This window comes from Branchiostoma floridae, chromosome 5 (assembly GCF_000003815.2).
Source record: "Branchiostoma floridae strain S238N-H82 chromosome 5, Bfl_VNyyK, whole genome shotgun sequence".
NCBI lineage: Eukaryota > Metazoa > Chordata > Leptocardii > Amphioxiformes > Branchiostomatidae > Branchiostoma > Branchiostoma floridae.
The window spans coordinates 26,504,192-26,516,954 of NC_049983.1; positions in this window are offsets into that span (position 1 = coordinate 26,504,192).

Genomic DNA, 12,763 nt, shown 5'->3' on the forward strand with positions numbered 1-12,763 from the left:
ATCATACCGATAGCAAGGTTTTAACAGGTTCTCAAAAGCAAGGTATTCCCTTACCCTGTTTGCTTGCATCGAATGTACTAGTTGTTCTTTGGGCCAGGTAGTTTTCGTCTAATTCGTCGCCATTTGATTGGTTGCCATCAGATATGTCACCTTCTGATTGGTCATCACCTGATCGGTCACCATCCGATTGGTCGCTATCCGACTGGTCGCCACCTAGACACGAAATAGCGACATTCATCAAACACTTCTTGTGTAAAGTTACAGCATAGTATCAATGATTTGTCTGACACGATATAACTCGCTTTGTTCATGGCACAGTCGTTCCTTAGACGGTAACTCACCGAGATTGAGCTCCTCCCGGGTTGAAGTAGTTTCCCATGTCTTTGCTGCTGTAGTTGACGTCATCAGGCTGATGAAAAACGATGTCATCAGACTGGTTCGGGCGGTTACAGTTGTTTCCCTGGTTGAAGCGGCCGGCGTTGTTGTTGATATCACTGTGGCAGCTAATAAAAGGAATAAGCAGAGATTAGAGTGTTGCGTATAATTGTTTCGTGCATCACGAAAGAAGACGTAATGCACGCAATAACTTAAGGTACTGGAATTTTCCTTCGGTCTCAACACCAGCATTGCAGTTACGGCATATACTCACCGGTCGCCTGATAGCCGACAAGAGGCGCACTCTCTTGCTGAACTCCAAAGGTGGTGATCTCCACCTTGTACATGGAGTCTGCCTGAAGTCCACGGATGACAGCGGATCTATCTCCTGGACCCGGGGAGGGGATGAGGTGTTCTGTGGCCTCCTCCAGTCCGTACATGATGCAGTACCCGGTCACAACCGCATCAGGAGGCACCCAGGTGAAACGCAACTCTGACTCGGTCACATCCACGAACTGCAGGTCAGTAGAAGAGCTCATCGCTGAAAATATGTAAGGTTATTGTTTGATTTTGTTTCAAGAACAAATTGTGCTCTGTCATGTTTCTGATTTTCTTAGTATGGCATTTTTCAGAGTATATTTCTATCGTCCATAAAATTCATACACACATTAAAGTCTTCGCAGGAAGACTTGTTCCACCCTTTCCATTCCAAATAGATCATAACCTAACAATCAACAGTCCGACTTTATAGTAAAATGCCATTTGAGTTTATTTTTTTATTGGCTATGGCTGTTAGCTAGGTTTGTCCTACCTGTGGATGAGTGTATCACCGACGTCTCGCTCTCGGACCTCCAACCATCCGTCAGGAACAGCGAGGTCACACTGATGATGTAATCTGAATCCGGTGACAGATCTGACACCAGAAATGACGACTGATCCGTATCTTGATTGACTGCTGTCGTCATGTCTAACTTCGACACCACAACACGGTATCCATGAAGGTCAGGGTCAGAGGATGGGGACCACGTGATGTTGAACGCTTCATCCGTGACGTCAGAAACGGCCAGGTTGATTGGCGGCTCCACAGCTGAGGGGACGCGAAGATGAGATGAGAAATGCTCAATGAATATAGCCAACTAACAATTAAAGAAATTGAATGACTTTTGTATGCCTACTCTTACGTGTAAGAATCACATTGCATTTGATTAGACGGTTCACCATTTTATCGTACGGGAAAACCTAGATAGATAGGTATTCAAGCAGTAGTATCAAAGTTTCTTTCTAAACAAAAAGAAGATACCTTCGTTGCAAAGCTGTGTTTTCCATCCATCCTGACACCCAGCTGAGCAGATACCCGACATCGCGTCACAGTTTATGTCCCCGCCCTGGCAGTGGCCGCACACTAAGCGTTAAAAGAGTAAATGACACATTTTCAATTGCAAACAATGACCAATTATTTTTAAATCTTTGCCACCTTGCTACATGTTCATATCATGTTATAGTCCTCATTACAAAAGCCAAAGTGATTTTTTCACGTTTGTATCCATAGGTTCCCTTCTTGAAGTTGAACATTTCGTATCCCAAGACTAAACAGCTAAAGTCAAAGAATTAAAATTTAGATATCAAACGTCTCCTGACTCGACCTACATCTGGCAAAAGTATGATCCCCTCCTCCCCTTAGATAGTGCCAAGTGCTCAGGGTTCATTCTTTTCTTCTTTCTCCCCGATCTCCCCAAAGCAAAACATCTGTCATAACCCCAGAAATGTCTAAACTGCGATGTAACAATTTCCCACCTCCACAGCCGTGGGCGTCTGGCATTAGTACGAAGCCCTGTCGGCAGAAACACCTGTAGCTGCCCGGGACGTTGGTACAAATCTGGTCACACCAGCCATTCACTGTCGCACATTCGTCGGGCTCTGTAAGGTACATGCAAATGTTACTATAAAAAAAACACAACAAAACATGACTGACTTTCATTTTTTAGGTACTGCAAAGGCCAACAGGTAAAAAATCACGAGAGTAGACTAAGTAACAGAGACATTGAACAAATGTTTTATGAATTCACCTGTCGCGTTATGACCGACCAGCGGCAGGCTTTCCCGTCGACGCCCGATGGTGATGATCTCCATCTTGTACATGGTGTCTGGCTGGAGCCCCGCCAACAAGGCAGACCTATCTCCTGGACCGGGTGAGGGGCTGAGCTGTTCTGTCGCCTCCTCTTGTCCGTATATGACGCGGTATCCGGTCACAACCGCATCAGGAGGAAGCCAGGTGAACCTCAGCATGGACGTCGTCTCGGTTACGTTAACGAACTCCAAGTCTGTAGAGGAGCTCATTACTGAAGAATGCAAGGCCAAAATTATAAATCCAGGCTTAAAGGTATTTAGTCTAACACTAGCCTTACCTTCACCAAACATAGCCAATCGCACAATCTCGTCTGTTTTAAAGTGTAACTGTGGCTACTAACTGCATCACTAAAACTATGGTATGGCAAAACTATAAAGGACTAGCCATCTGATTGTTTACCGATAATCAGGAAACCAAATCACTCCTTACTCGTGGTTCCTTCGGTTGTTGTCACGTTGCTCTGTGACCTTAGCCCTTCGGACAGGACCAACACCCTCACGCTGATGATGTAATCAGTTTCCAGTGTCAGTCCCGCCACCTGAAGCCATGTCTGAGCTGTGCTCTGATTGACAGCTGTCGTTGTGTCCAGCCCGGACACCACGACACGGTACCCCTGGAGGTCAGGGTCAGAGGATGGAAGCCATGTGACCTTGAACTCTTCATCCGTGAAGTCAGATACGGTCAGGTTCATTGGAGGATCGACAGCTGCAGAAGGATAACACATGCAGAAGTTAAGATAAATCAGAAATGTTATTAAGCTCTTTTCTTCACTTCCAAATGAAACCATACGTAATTTTTGGCGTATTTTAGATGATACGTTTATGACTAGTTCTATCACCAGAATGACCAGGTCTACATAGCAGATTTGTAAAACACCTCACTCCTTCATAAAACAGACCTAGAGCTTGATGATGAACACTAGAAGCAATAAAAACAAATTATAAGAGCTCAAATCACAACGTACTCTGTTTGCAACGCCGTGTTTTCCATCCATCCTGACACCCAGCCGAGCAGACACCCGACACCGGGTCACAGTTGATGTCACCGCCCTGGCAGTGGCCGCAATCTTAGCAATGAAATAACGCGATATAAACAGTGAGTGAAGGTTATTTACAACCGTGTGACCATCACAATTCATTTCATACACACTAGCATCTTCTGAATCGATGAAATAAGGAAAGCGTATTTGCAAGTTCATGCCCGAAGGCTAATTGCAAGTACATGGCAGAAACTTAGGAGACATACATGTGAAAGTGATATATGATATTGTAAAAAGAGACAACTCGAATACTAGTATGGCTATTTCTATACTTCTTTATTTTCATAACAAGAGTAGATCAGGGATTACGTTAGCTTGGCAAGTGAAACATATCATTTTCCTATCTCTTAGGTGAGCCCTGCTTAGTGACATTAACATTTTGTAATCTTGTGATCTACATGTATTTTAATTTAGAAAAAAATGAACCTTAGGGCATGCGTTTATCACTGTAATCAATGATGATAAACTGATTGTGACACGAAGAAGTAATTTTCATATTTTACGCTTGTAATTAACCAAATTGCAAACAACCGCCCACCTTCACAGCCATGAAGATCCGCCAACAAAAAATAGCCCTGCGTGCAGGAGCAGTGATAATCTCCCCCCTCAAGACTGGTGCAGTTTTGAGCACACCCGCCATTTTCATTCGCACAGCCGTCTGCAACAAGAACGGAACGAAGCCAAGGCTCAGGTTAAAACTTAGAACATCGTCAAGTTTGGAGACTTGGCTTCGGTTGATAAAATCTCCGTTTTTGCTTTGTCAACTGTATTTTAATATACATAATGACAATGTATTTAGTAAATCATACCGCATTTGCTATGATCATATCCTTTAATATTCTATTTAAGCAGGATAATCACACTCAGGCTGTTGCCTGCTTGGTGAATATATGCATTAAAATTTCACGAAGAAAGTCGCGGTGCCCCTTGCACAAAACATTGATCATGATCGAGGGGCATTTCAATACTTCTAGTGTTTTTGACAGTCCAATCATTTAGTAGGAATTATGTAACTGTTCCATAATTATGAGATACAAATTACTCGCATAATTGGTATCTGTTAATGTTCCACCTTTCATAAACTTCTTTTTTTTCACATGTAAAACAATGCCAATAGAGATGTCCTAATTACCTTTGCACTTTATTATGTACATCTATTGCTAAGCTACCTGCATAGCACGCTCTTTTCTTCTGTTACTCTCCTGGAAAGATTTTGACAAAAACCACTGCAGTTCCAAGCAAGCTGCTTGGGACCTCAAACCTATACAAATATACAGAAACACACACACACACACACACACACACACACACACACACACACACACACACGCATGTAGACTGATACAAGCACACACAGACAGACAGACACACAGACACACCCAAAACAATATTATTGTCATGGATATAACAAGTGACAAGCATGAGTGTGGGATAACTTATGTCCTAAAATGGACCCACATACATACCTACTATACCGGTACACACGGTATACACAGTTGTGCCAGAGCCCATCTGTGCTGTGCTGTCCAGAGCAAGACTATCCCATATCTCACGTTTGCAGGAGGCGAGCGGGCAAGTACCAAAGGCGAAGAACTTGTCACCATTGTGATTAGGAAAAGCCAAGTCCACAACCCTCCCTACACTAACTGCCGGGGGGCACCCGAGGATGTTGTTGATGTAGGGGTCGGAGTTGTACTCATCAACACACCTGGAAACAGGACAGCCGTAGTATGTCTACTCCATGTTCAAAAGGAAATTATATAGACAGGGACAAGGAATAATCGAATTTGAGGAGGCTTGAAAAAGAGCGTCATGTCAATTTACATGAATCGCAAACTGCGTGGAGCACTTGTTTTTCCACTCAATGAGAACCTCAGACTGTTTGTACGTTGTGTCTACATGAATCCGATTGTAACGTTAATGGTTCTATCCAAAATATTAAAAGATACACTGGTGTATGTGTGCCACATAATGAAAGTCAATTATAGATAATCGATAGATACGTAACAGGTAATATTTCTATACAAAATGACTTAAATAATAGTGAAGTGCTCAATCTTACAATCTTTTCTTGAATTTTTTTAGAAAGAGTAATGCACCCTGGTCAGATCAGAAGACAGGTGCACTAACAATACGCGATTTCACTGCTAACGTTACGTGTCACGGATTGTACCGGATATGTCCGAGTGTGCTGCTCCCGCCACCCTCCACTGCATAGTTCTCCCCACAGCCGGTCGCGTTGAGCCCGAACTCTGCGCACAGATTTTGGTAGTCCCTGCACCAGCTTTCAGAGGCGGACAGCCCGTAGGTATGGGAAGGAATCCCAGCCTCGATGGCGAAGAAGTCGACGACTCCATGATACTGCAGGTTTGCAGTGCGGAGGACCTCGAAAGCGTGGTTTCCTGTCAGTGAGAGATTATGACACCAATAAAAGCGATGCAGCGCCCCTCCATGTTTTCAAATAGATTAGAGTTTGTCAATGTTATGCAGGTGTATTTGTTATGGACTGTGCATGTAGATGGTGGCTGGTGTTGGTAAGTGGTTGAATTGTTTAATGGAAGGTGAGAGACAGTGGTGTTGTTCGGGTTAAAGGTGTAAGTAGATGGTGTAACGTTGATTTACTTAAGGGTGGCGTGTTGCTGAGTGATTCAGGTGAATAGTGTAAGTGGATGGTTTGGGTGGATGGTGTTGGTGGATGGTTCGGGTGAATGGATAAGTGGATAGTTTGGGTGGCTGGTGTTGGTGATTGTTTCGGGTGAATGGTGTAAGTGTATAGTGTGGGTGGATGGTGTGGTCGGTTGGTTCGGGTGAACGGGTAAGTGGATAGTGTGGGTGGCTGGTGTGGGTGGATGGTTCGGGTGAATGGGTAAGTGGGTAGTGTGGGTGGATGGTGTTGGTGGGTGGTTCGGGTGAATAGTGTAAGTGGATGGTGTGGGTGGGTGGTGTTGGTGGATGGTTCGGGTGAATGGGTAAGTGGATGGTGTTGGTGGATGGTGTTGGTGGTTGGTTCGGGTGAATGGGTTAGTGGATAGTGTGGGTGGATGGTGTTGGTGAGTGGTTCGGGTGAATGGGTAAGTGGATAGTGAGGGTGGGTGGTGTTGGTGGGTGGTTCAGGTGAATCGGTAAGTGGGTAGTGTGGGTGGATGGTGTTGGTGGGTGGTTCGGGTGAATGGGTAAGTGGATAGTGTGGGTGGTCGTGTTGGTGGGTGGTTCGGGTGAATGGGTAAGTGGATAGTGCATAATGTTTTTTTAATGATGCGGATCGATCGATTCTATTTGTTTAAGTGACATAACAAATTGAGGTACTTGCCGTCTCTGCCTCTGCACACGGTGTAAATAATCCTGTTTCCGCTTCCGTCAAATGTAAAATCCCATGAAACGGTAGAGAACTTACTGTCTCTGTCTGATATATCACGGATGCAGTAATCAAACGAGCAGCTTTTGAAGACGAAAGTGCTGGTTTCTGTAACCGGGACAGAGAAAGCCAAATTCGCCAGACTTGCAATGTCGGTGTGGTCACGGAAGAGCGCGTTGTCGATGTAGGGGTCGGAGTTGTACTCAGTCACGCACCTGATGGAAAAACACACAAACGATTGGTCCTGACAATCTGTACTTTAGCTATTGACGAGAAATCTTTTACAATCTCAAAACAAGATGACCAAACTTCCCTTTGTTACCGTTCACATGCACTGGAGACGCAGCGGGTCCCTATCTGGATACACGACATGGTCTTAACGATATGTGAGAATGTAGACAAATCTCTAAAGGGGTTTGGTAGGGTATCCATGCATTATAGCCTCCCTTTTCTTGTAAGGGTATCTACGTACAAATCTTACCATGGAGTTGGTTTCAGCACAGCTTTAACAATGTATTGGTTACCACATTATCTGTTAGAACATTTATTTCATCACCACATCACCTAAACTCCAGGACAGCCCAATGGCATCCATGGTTAATACGGACCACAATTTCTAAAAGAAGCTACAGCCCAGTTCAGATAGCTTAAAAAGACAAGTTTAACTATTAGCGTGCACGTGTCAAATCCTACCGCGCAGCGCCATCGCTGAAATTTGGCCCTCCCTCGACTGCATAGTCCTCCCCAGGGCCCGTTGGTCTGAGCCCGTAGTCCGCACACAAGTACATGTAGTCCGTGCACCAGGAGTCAAAGTTAGACAGGCCGTCAGCAGGCAGCCGCGCCTCGATGGCGAGAAAGTTGAGTCCGACGCCATTAGAGTGGAATCTCCCAGGGTATGCCTGGTTCTTAGTCCTCAAGACTTCAAAGCGGTGGCGTCCAGCTGAGAGAACGGAATTTGCGTTAATATCAACAATTCCTGGCAACAACGTAAGGCTGTAATTAAGGCAGCCAAGTCGATGTAAATTCCAAAATGGCAAGACGGAGGCCTTTTAGTCAAGGTTACTGACTTTAGATGTTCTTGGTTCCTGGGTTCGATCCTGCTATACTACGTAACTTGTGCCCTTGGTAATGGCCCTTTACACGGCATTCCTCACCCCAACCAGGTGCAAAATGAGTCGGGTACCTGACTTCAATAAGGGAGGTAAAGGCGGTGGAACTACTACTCTTACTATTATGTACTCGTTAGGAGAAATCGCAAAAGACGTAGCCATTGAGTCTTTAATGAAAATAGTGGACCTCTGCTTAAGTTCAACCACAAATTTCCCTTCTAAAGAAGAATGGTATAACAGTTCCCCACCTTCACAACTACGTCCGTCTGACTGCAACACGAAGCCAGTTTGGCAGGTACAGGAGCTCCGACCGTCCCAGAAATGCTGGCAGCCGCCATTACCTGTTGGGAGAACAAACCACAGTTTAGGTAACGGTTACGGCTGGACAGGAAATGGCGCAACAATCAAGTGGGATCTGGCTTGTTCAAATTAGGACAAATTAGAAATCAGTTATTCTATTGATATGATAGCTGCAAAACTTTTTTTTTGTTTTTGTTTTTTTTGGGGGGGGGGAGAGAAAACACAATATGAGCTCATATTGATGACATCTTAGCGACAAAGGTGTAAAAAGTTCACGGGTGCGTCTTACAAAAGTATGTCAACACCAAACTAAAGTTCATTTGCTCCTATTGATAGGACAAACGTTTTGCTCATCAAATCCTCATTGCAAATTTAAGATCATTTTGCCCAAAATATAGGCATTATACATTTATACATTCTTAAGGAGTTAAAAGAAGAAAACTCAATAACATTAAAATTAACAGTTCCGTGCAAAAAGTACATGATCGCGTTAACGAAAGCTAACTTCAACGCCAAAGTAGACTTCATTTACTATCAATGTCAAGGAACAGATATTTACTCATTCAATCTCTATACCAAAATTAAATGTATTCGGCCTCGTAATAGACGCGTGATTTTTTTTATAAAAAGAAACCTCGGAAGAAACCTCAGCAGTAGAAAACGTCTTTATCTTAGTAAGGTGATGGTCAGTGCTGAACGGAAAATGACGCAACAATAAAACGTTGGGTCCAGATCACTGTGGCCTGACAGTTAGCAGGTTTTGTCCGATAATTTTGATGATTTCTTAATGCTAAATTTGGTATGGTAGAAAACGTAAATCATATCGCCGATGGAGGAGGGATCGATCTGCGCATGGTTTCTAATACTTTCACAAAATCCTTAAAGCTTGTTTAAGAACTTTATCATAGTTTTAACAGTTGTTGCCAAGATCTTTTTTACCAAGCTTCGTAAGTTATGTCGCCACTGAGTAAGGCGAGGAAAGTAACGTGGCCAGGTGAACTCTTTTCATCACTCTTCTCTGGTATCAATTTTAACTTTTAACCGAGCAATTTAATCAGGATTAAAATCACCATAAAACATGCAAATGATTGTAGCAAGTATCGTTACGGTGTCATTAATACTATTAGTGCAAAACGTGGTCCTTCTGATTGTGTGCACTTATGAGGAATTATTCACAAACATGTCAAAATATCCCTCTTACATTGACGAATCGATATACAATTATTATCGAAAGGTGTAAAAAATATATCACAGAACACAACATAGTTTGGACCCGTTCGGTCATTTTAGTCGTGTAAACTATGTGGATGATTGAGGATACACTTGTTATGAATGTAAAGCGAAATGAGAGGAGTAAGACGACCCGGATACTCACTGTGAACAGATGAACCGTGACACACGGTGTACACAGTTTGGTCCCCCTCTCCGGGCAAGGCGCGCCGTATGTTGCGCAGACTGGATAAACTATCGGATAAGTTTCGCTGGCAGGTTGACTCCCAACAGTTATCAAAGCCGAAACTCCGAAACTCAGAATTTCGGGCTGAGAAAGCCAACCTCGCAATCTCGTGAACAGCGTCGTGAACATTATCCTGGCCGCAGCCAAGCACTTCGTTGTTGTAGGGGTCTGAGTTGTATTCAGTCACGCACCTAGGCACATAAGAACATTACTTTGCTGACGATATGGTTACCCTTAAAAAGCGGATATCAGATGGAAAAAACTCCTACCACATGCAAAACAAAAGGACTATTCCAGGGAATAACCTCGCTGGACAACAAAACAGCACCCGGCAAGGCCAGACCAGCCAAACGCTACCCAGCAGTTATCCTGGATAGGTTAAATCATCTAACTCTCCACCCAGGAACAACAGCTCATGGCTGCGAAGTGTTACGTTTTAATAAACCATTCAGTCATTCATTCCTTCAAGACAGATTGAAGGACAGGTAACAAGACAGATCCCAGGACAGGTAACGACAGAGATCCCAAGACGGGTAACAAGACAAAACCCGAGACAGGTAACAAGACAGATCACAGGACAGGTAACAAGACAGATACCAGGACAGGTAACAAGACAGATCACAGGACAGGTAACAAGACAGATCCCAGGACAGGTAACAAGACAGATCCCAATACATGTAACAAGACAGATCCCAGGACAGGTAACAAGACAGATCCCAGGACAGGTAACAAGGTAGATCCCAGGACAGGTTACAATACAGATCCCAGGACAGGTAACAAGACAGATCCCAGGACAGTTTACAAGACAGATCTCAGGACAGGTAACAAGGTAGATCCCAGGACAGGTTACAAGACAGATCCAAGGACAGGTAACAAGACAGATCCCAAGACAGGTAACAAGACAGATCCCAAGACAGGTAACAAGAGAGATCCCAGGACAGGTAACAAGACAGATCCCAGACAGGTAACAATAGAGATCCCAGGACAGGTAACAAGACAGATACCAGGACAGGTAACAAGACAGATCCCAGGACAGGTAACAAGACAGATCCCAGGACAGGTAACAAGACAGATCCCAGGACAGATAACAAGACAGATCCCAGGACAGGTAACAAGACAGATCTCAGGACAGGTAACAAGACAGATCCAAGGACAGGTAACAAGACAGATCCCAGGACAGGTAACAAGATAGATCCCAGGACAGGTAACAAGACAGATCACAGGACAGATAACAAGACAGATCCCAGGACAGGTAACAAGATAGATCCCAGGACAGGTAACAAGACAGATCCCAGGACAGGTAACAAGAGAGATCCCAAGACAGGTAACAAGACAGATCCCAGGACAGGTAACAAGACAGATCCCAGGACAGGTAACAAGACAGATCCCAGGACAGGTAACAAGACAGATCCCAGGACAGGTAACAAGATAGATCCCAGGACAGGTAACAAGACAGATCACAGGACAGATAACAAGACAGATCCCAGGACAGGTAACAAGATAGATTCCAGGACAGGTAACAAGACAGATCCCAGGACAGGTAACAAGATAGATCCCAAGGCAGGTAACAAGACAGATCCCAAGGCAGGTAACAAGACAGATCACAGGACAGGTAACAAGAGAGATCCCAAGGCAGGTAACAAGACGGATCCCAAGGCAGGTAACAAGACAGATCACAGGACAGGTAACAAGAGAGATCCCAGGACAGGTAACAAGACAGATCCCATAGGCCCAGGACATCTACAAGACAAATCGTAGGACACGCATTGCCTGGCGGCACAGACCGAATAAAGGACAGCATGCATTGTAACTTCTGGTCATGATATTACCTATATTTCTCCGGATTATTGGATGCATAGGTGACTGCTTGAAGCTCCCCACAGCCTGTAGGTTGGAGTCCGAACCCTTCACAAAGGTTCTGGTAGTCCCGGCACCAGTTCTCTGAGCCCGACAAACCGTTAGCCGGCAGGCGCGCATGGATGGCGAAGAAGTTCTCCCCTTGATACTGCTGGTTTGTAGTACGCACAACTTGGAAAGCGTGATTTCCAGCTGAGAAGAATGAGCATCATAATTAGGCTTGTGATACGATGGAGACAGAAATTGTAATTATAAGTGCTAAAGCAAAAGACATACCAGCGAGCGTATCCACGGAAACAAGTCTTAGAATTGCAGCATAACTATCTTAACAAAAAGCTATTGATCACAGTTTCTCTAACAGTCCCAAACCATTCGTTTGGTCTTGAAAAGAAATGAGTATCAAAGAACATTTGCGTACTACACAGAGCTCATAACAACTCCCATACACAAATCATTTAGAAATTCAAACATCTACCAAACACCAAATTAGTTTAGAGCATTAGAAGATCTTTAGATGTGCAGAAATGCGAATCACTGTAAAGCAGCCAGCTGCGTCCGCTTTCATGTTTGTGTTCCTATGATGTATTGTGAAAACCCTTTATCCGTAACTACGTAACAAACAAGAAAACAAAAACAAAACTTACCGGCTGCTGTTGGAGCTGGAATTCCTGGAATGAGAGGTTGAAAATTCGTTAGTACATTTTATTTCTGGATTCTTCCAACTCTATTCTATAAATTTGTGATTTAGTCACCATTTAAAAAAAATATACAGAATATAAATATTTATTCTGGGAAACTGGCCTTGGGTTTAATATCTTGCTCTCGTCGTGCACAAAACGCGAGGTCATGTCTCATTAAATATTCAGAGGTTTTATGTATCTTTACATTATGGTTGATTGCACCTTTTATTTACACAGCTTGCCACTCGTTACTTCCACATGAAAAAAATATGACCATTTGAAAACAACTGTAGGAGTATAAGAAAAATAGACTTCATGCATCTATTATGGAGAGAGAGTCAGAATTAGAGAAATAAAACAAGTTCCGTGGACATGACACGATAAAGTGGCGGATACACTCCGAAGCATTGCCGCCTATTTCCGTCATTGCACGGACGATGTGTAACTAATCATGGGTTTAGAGT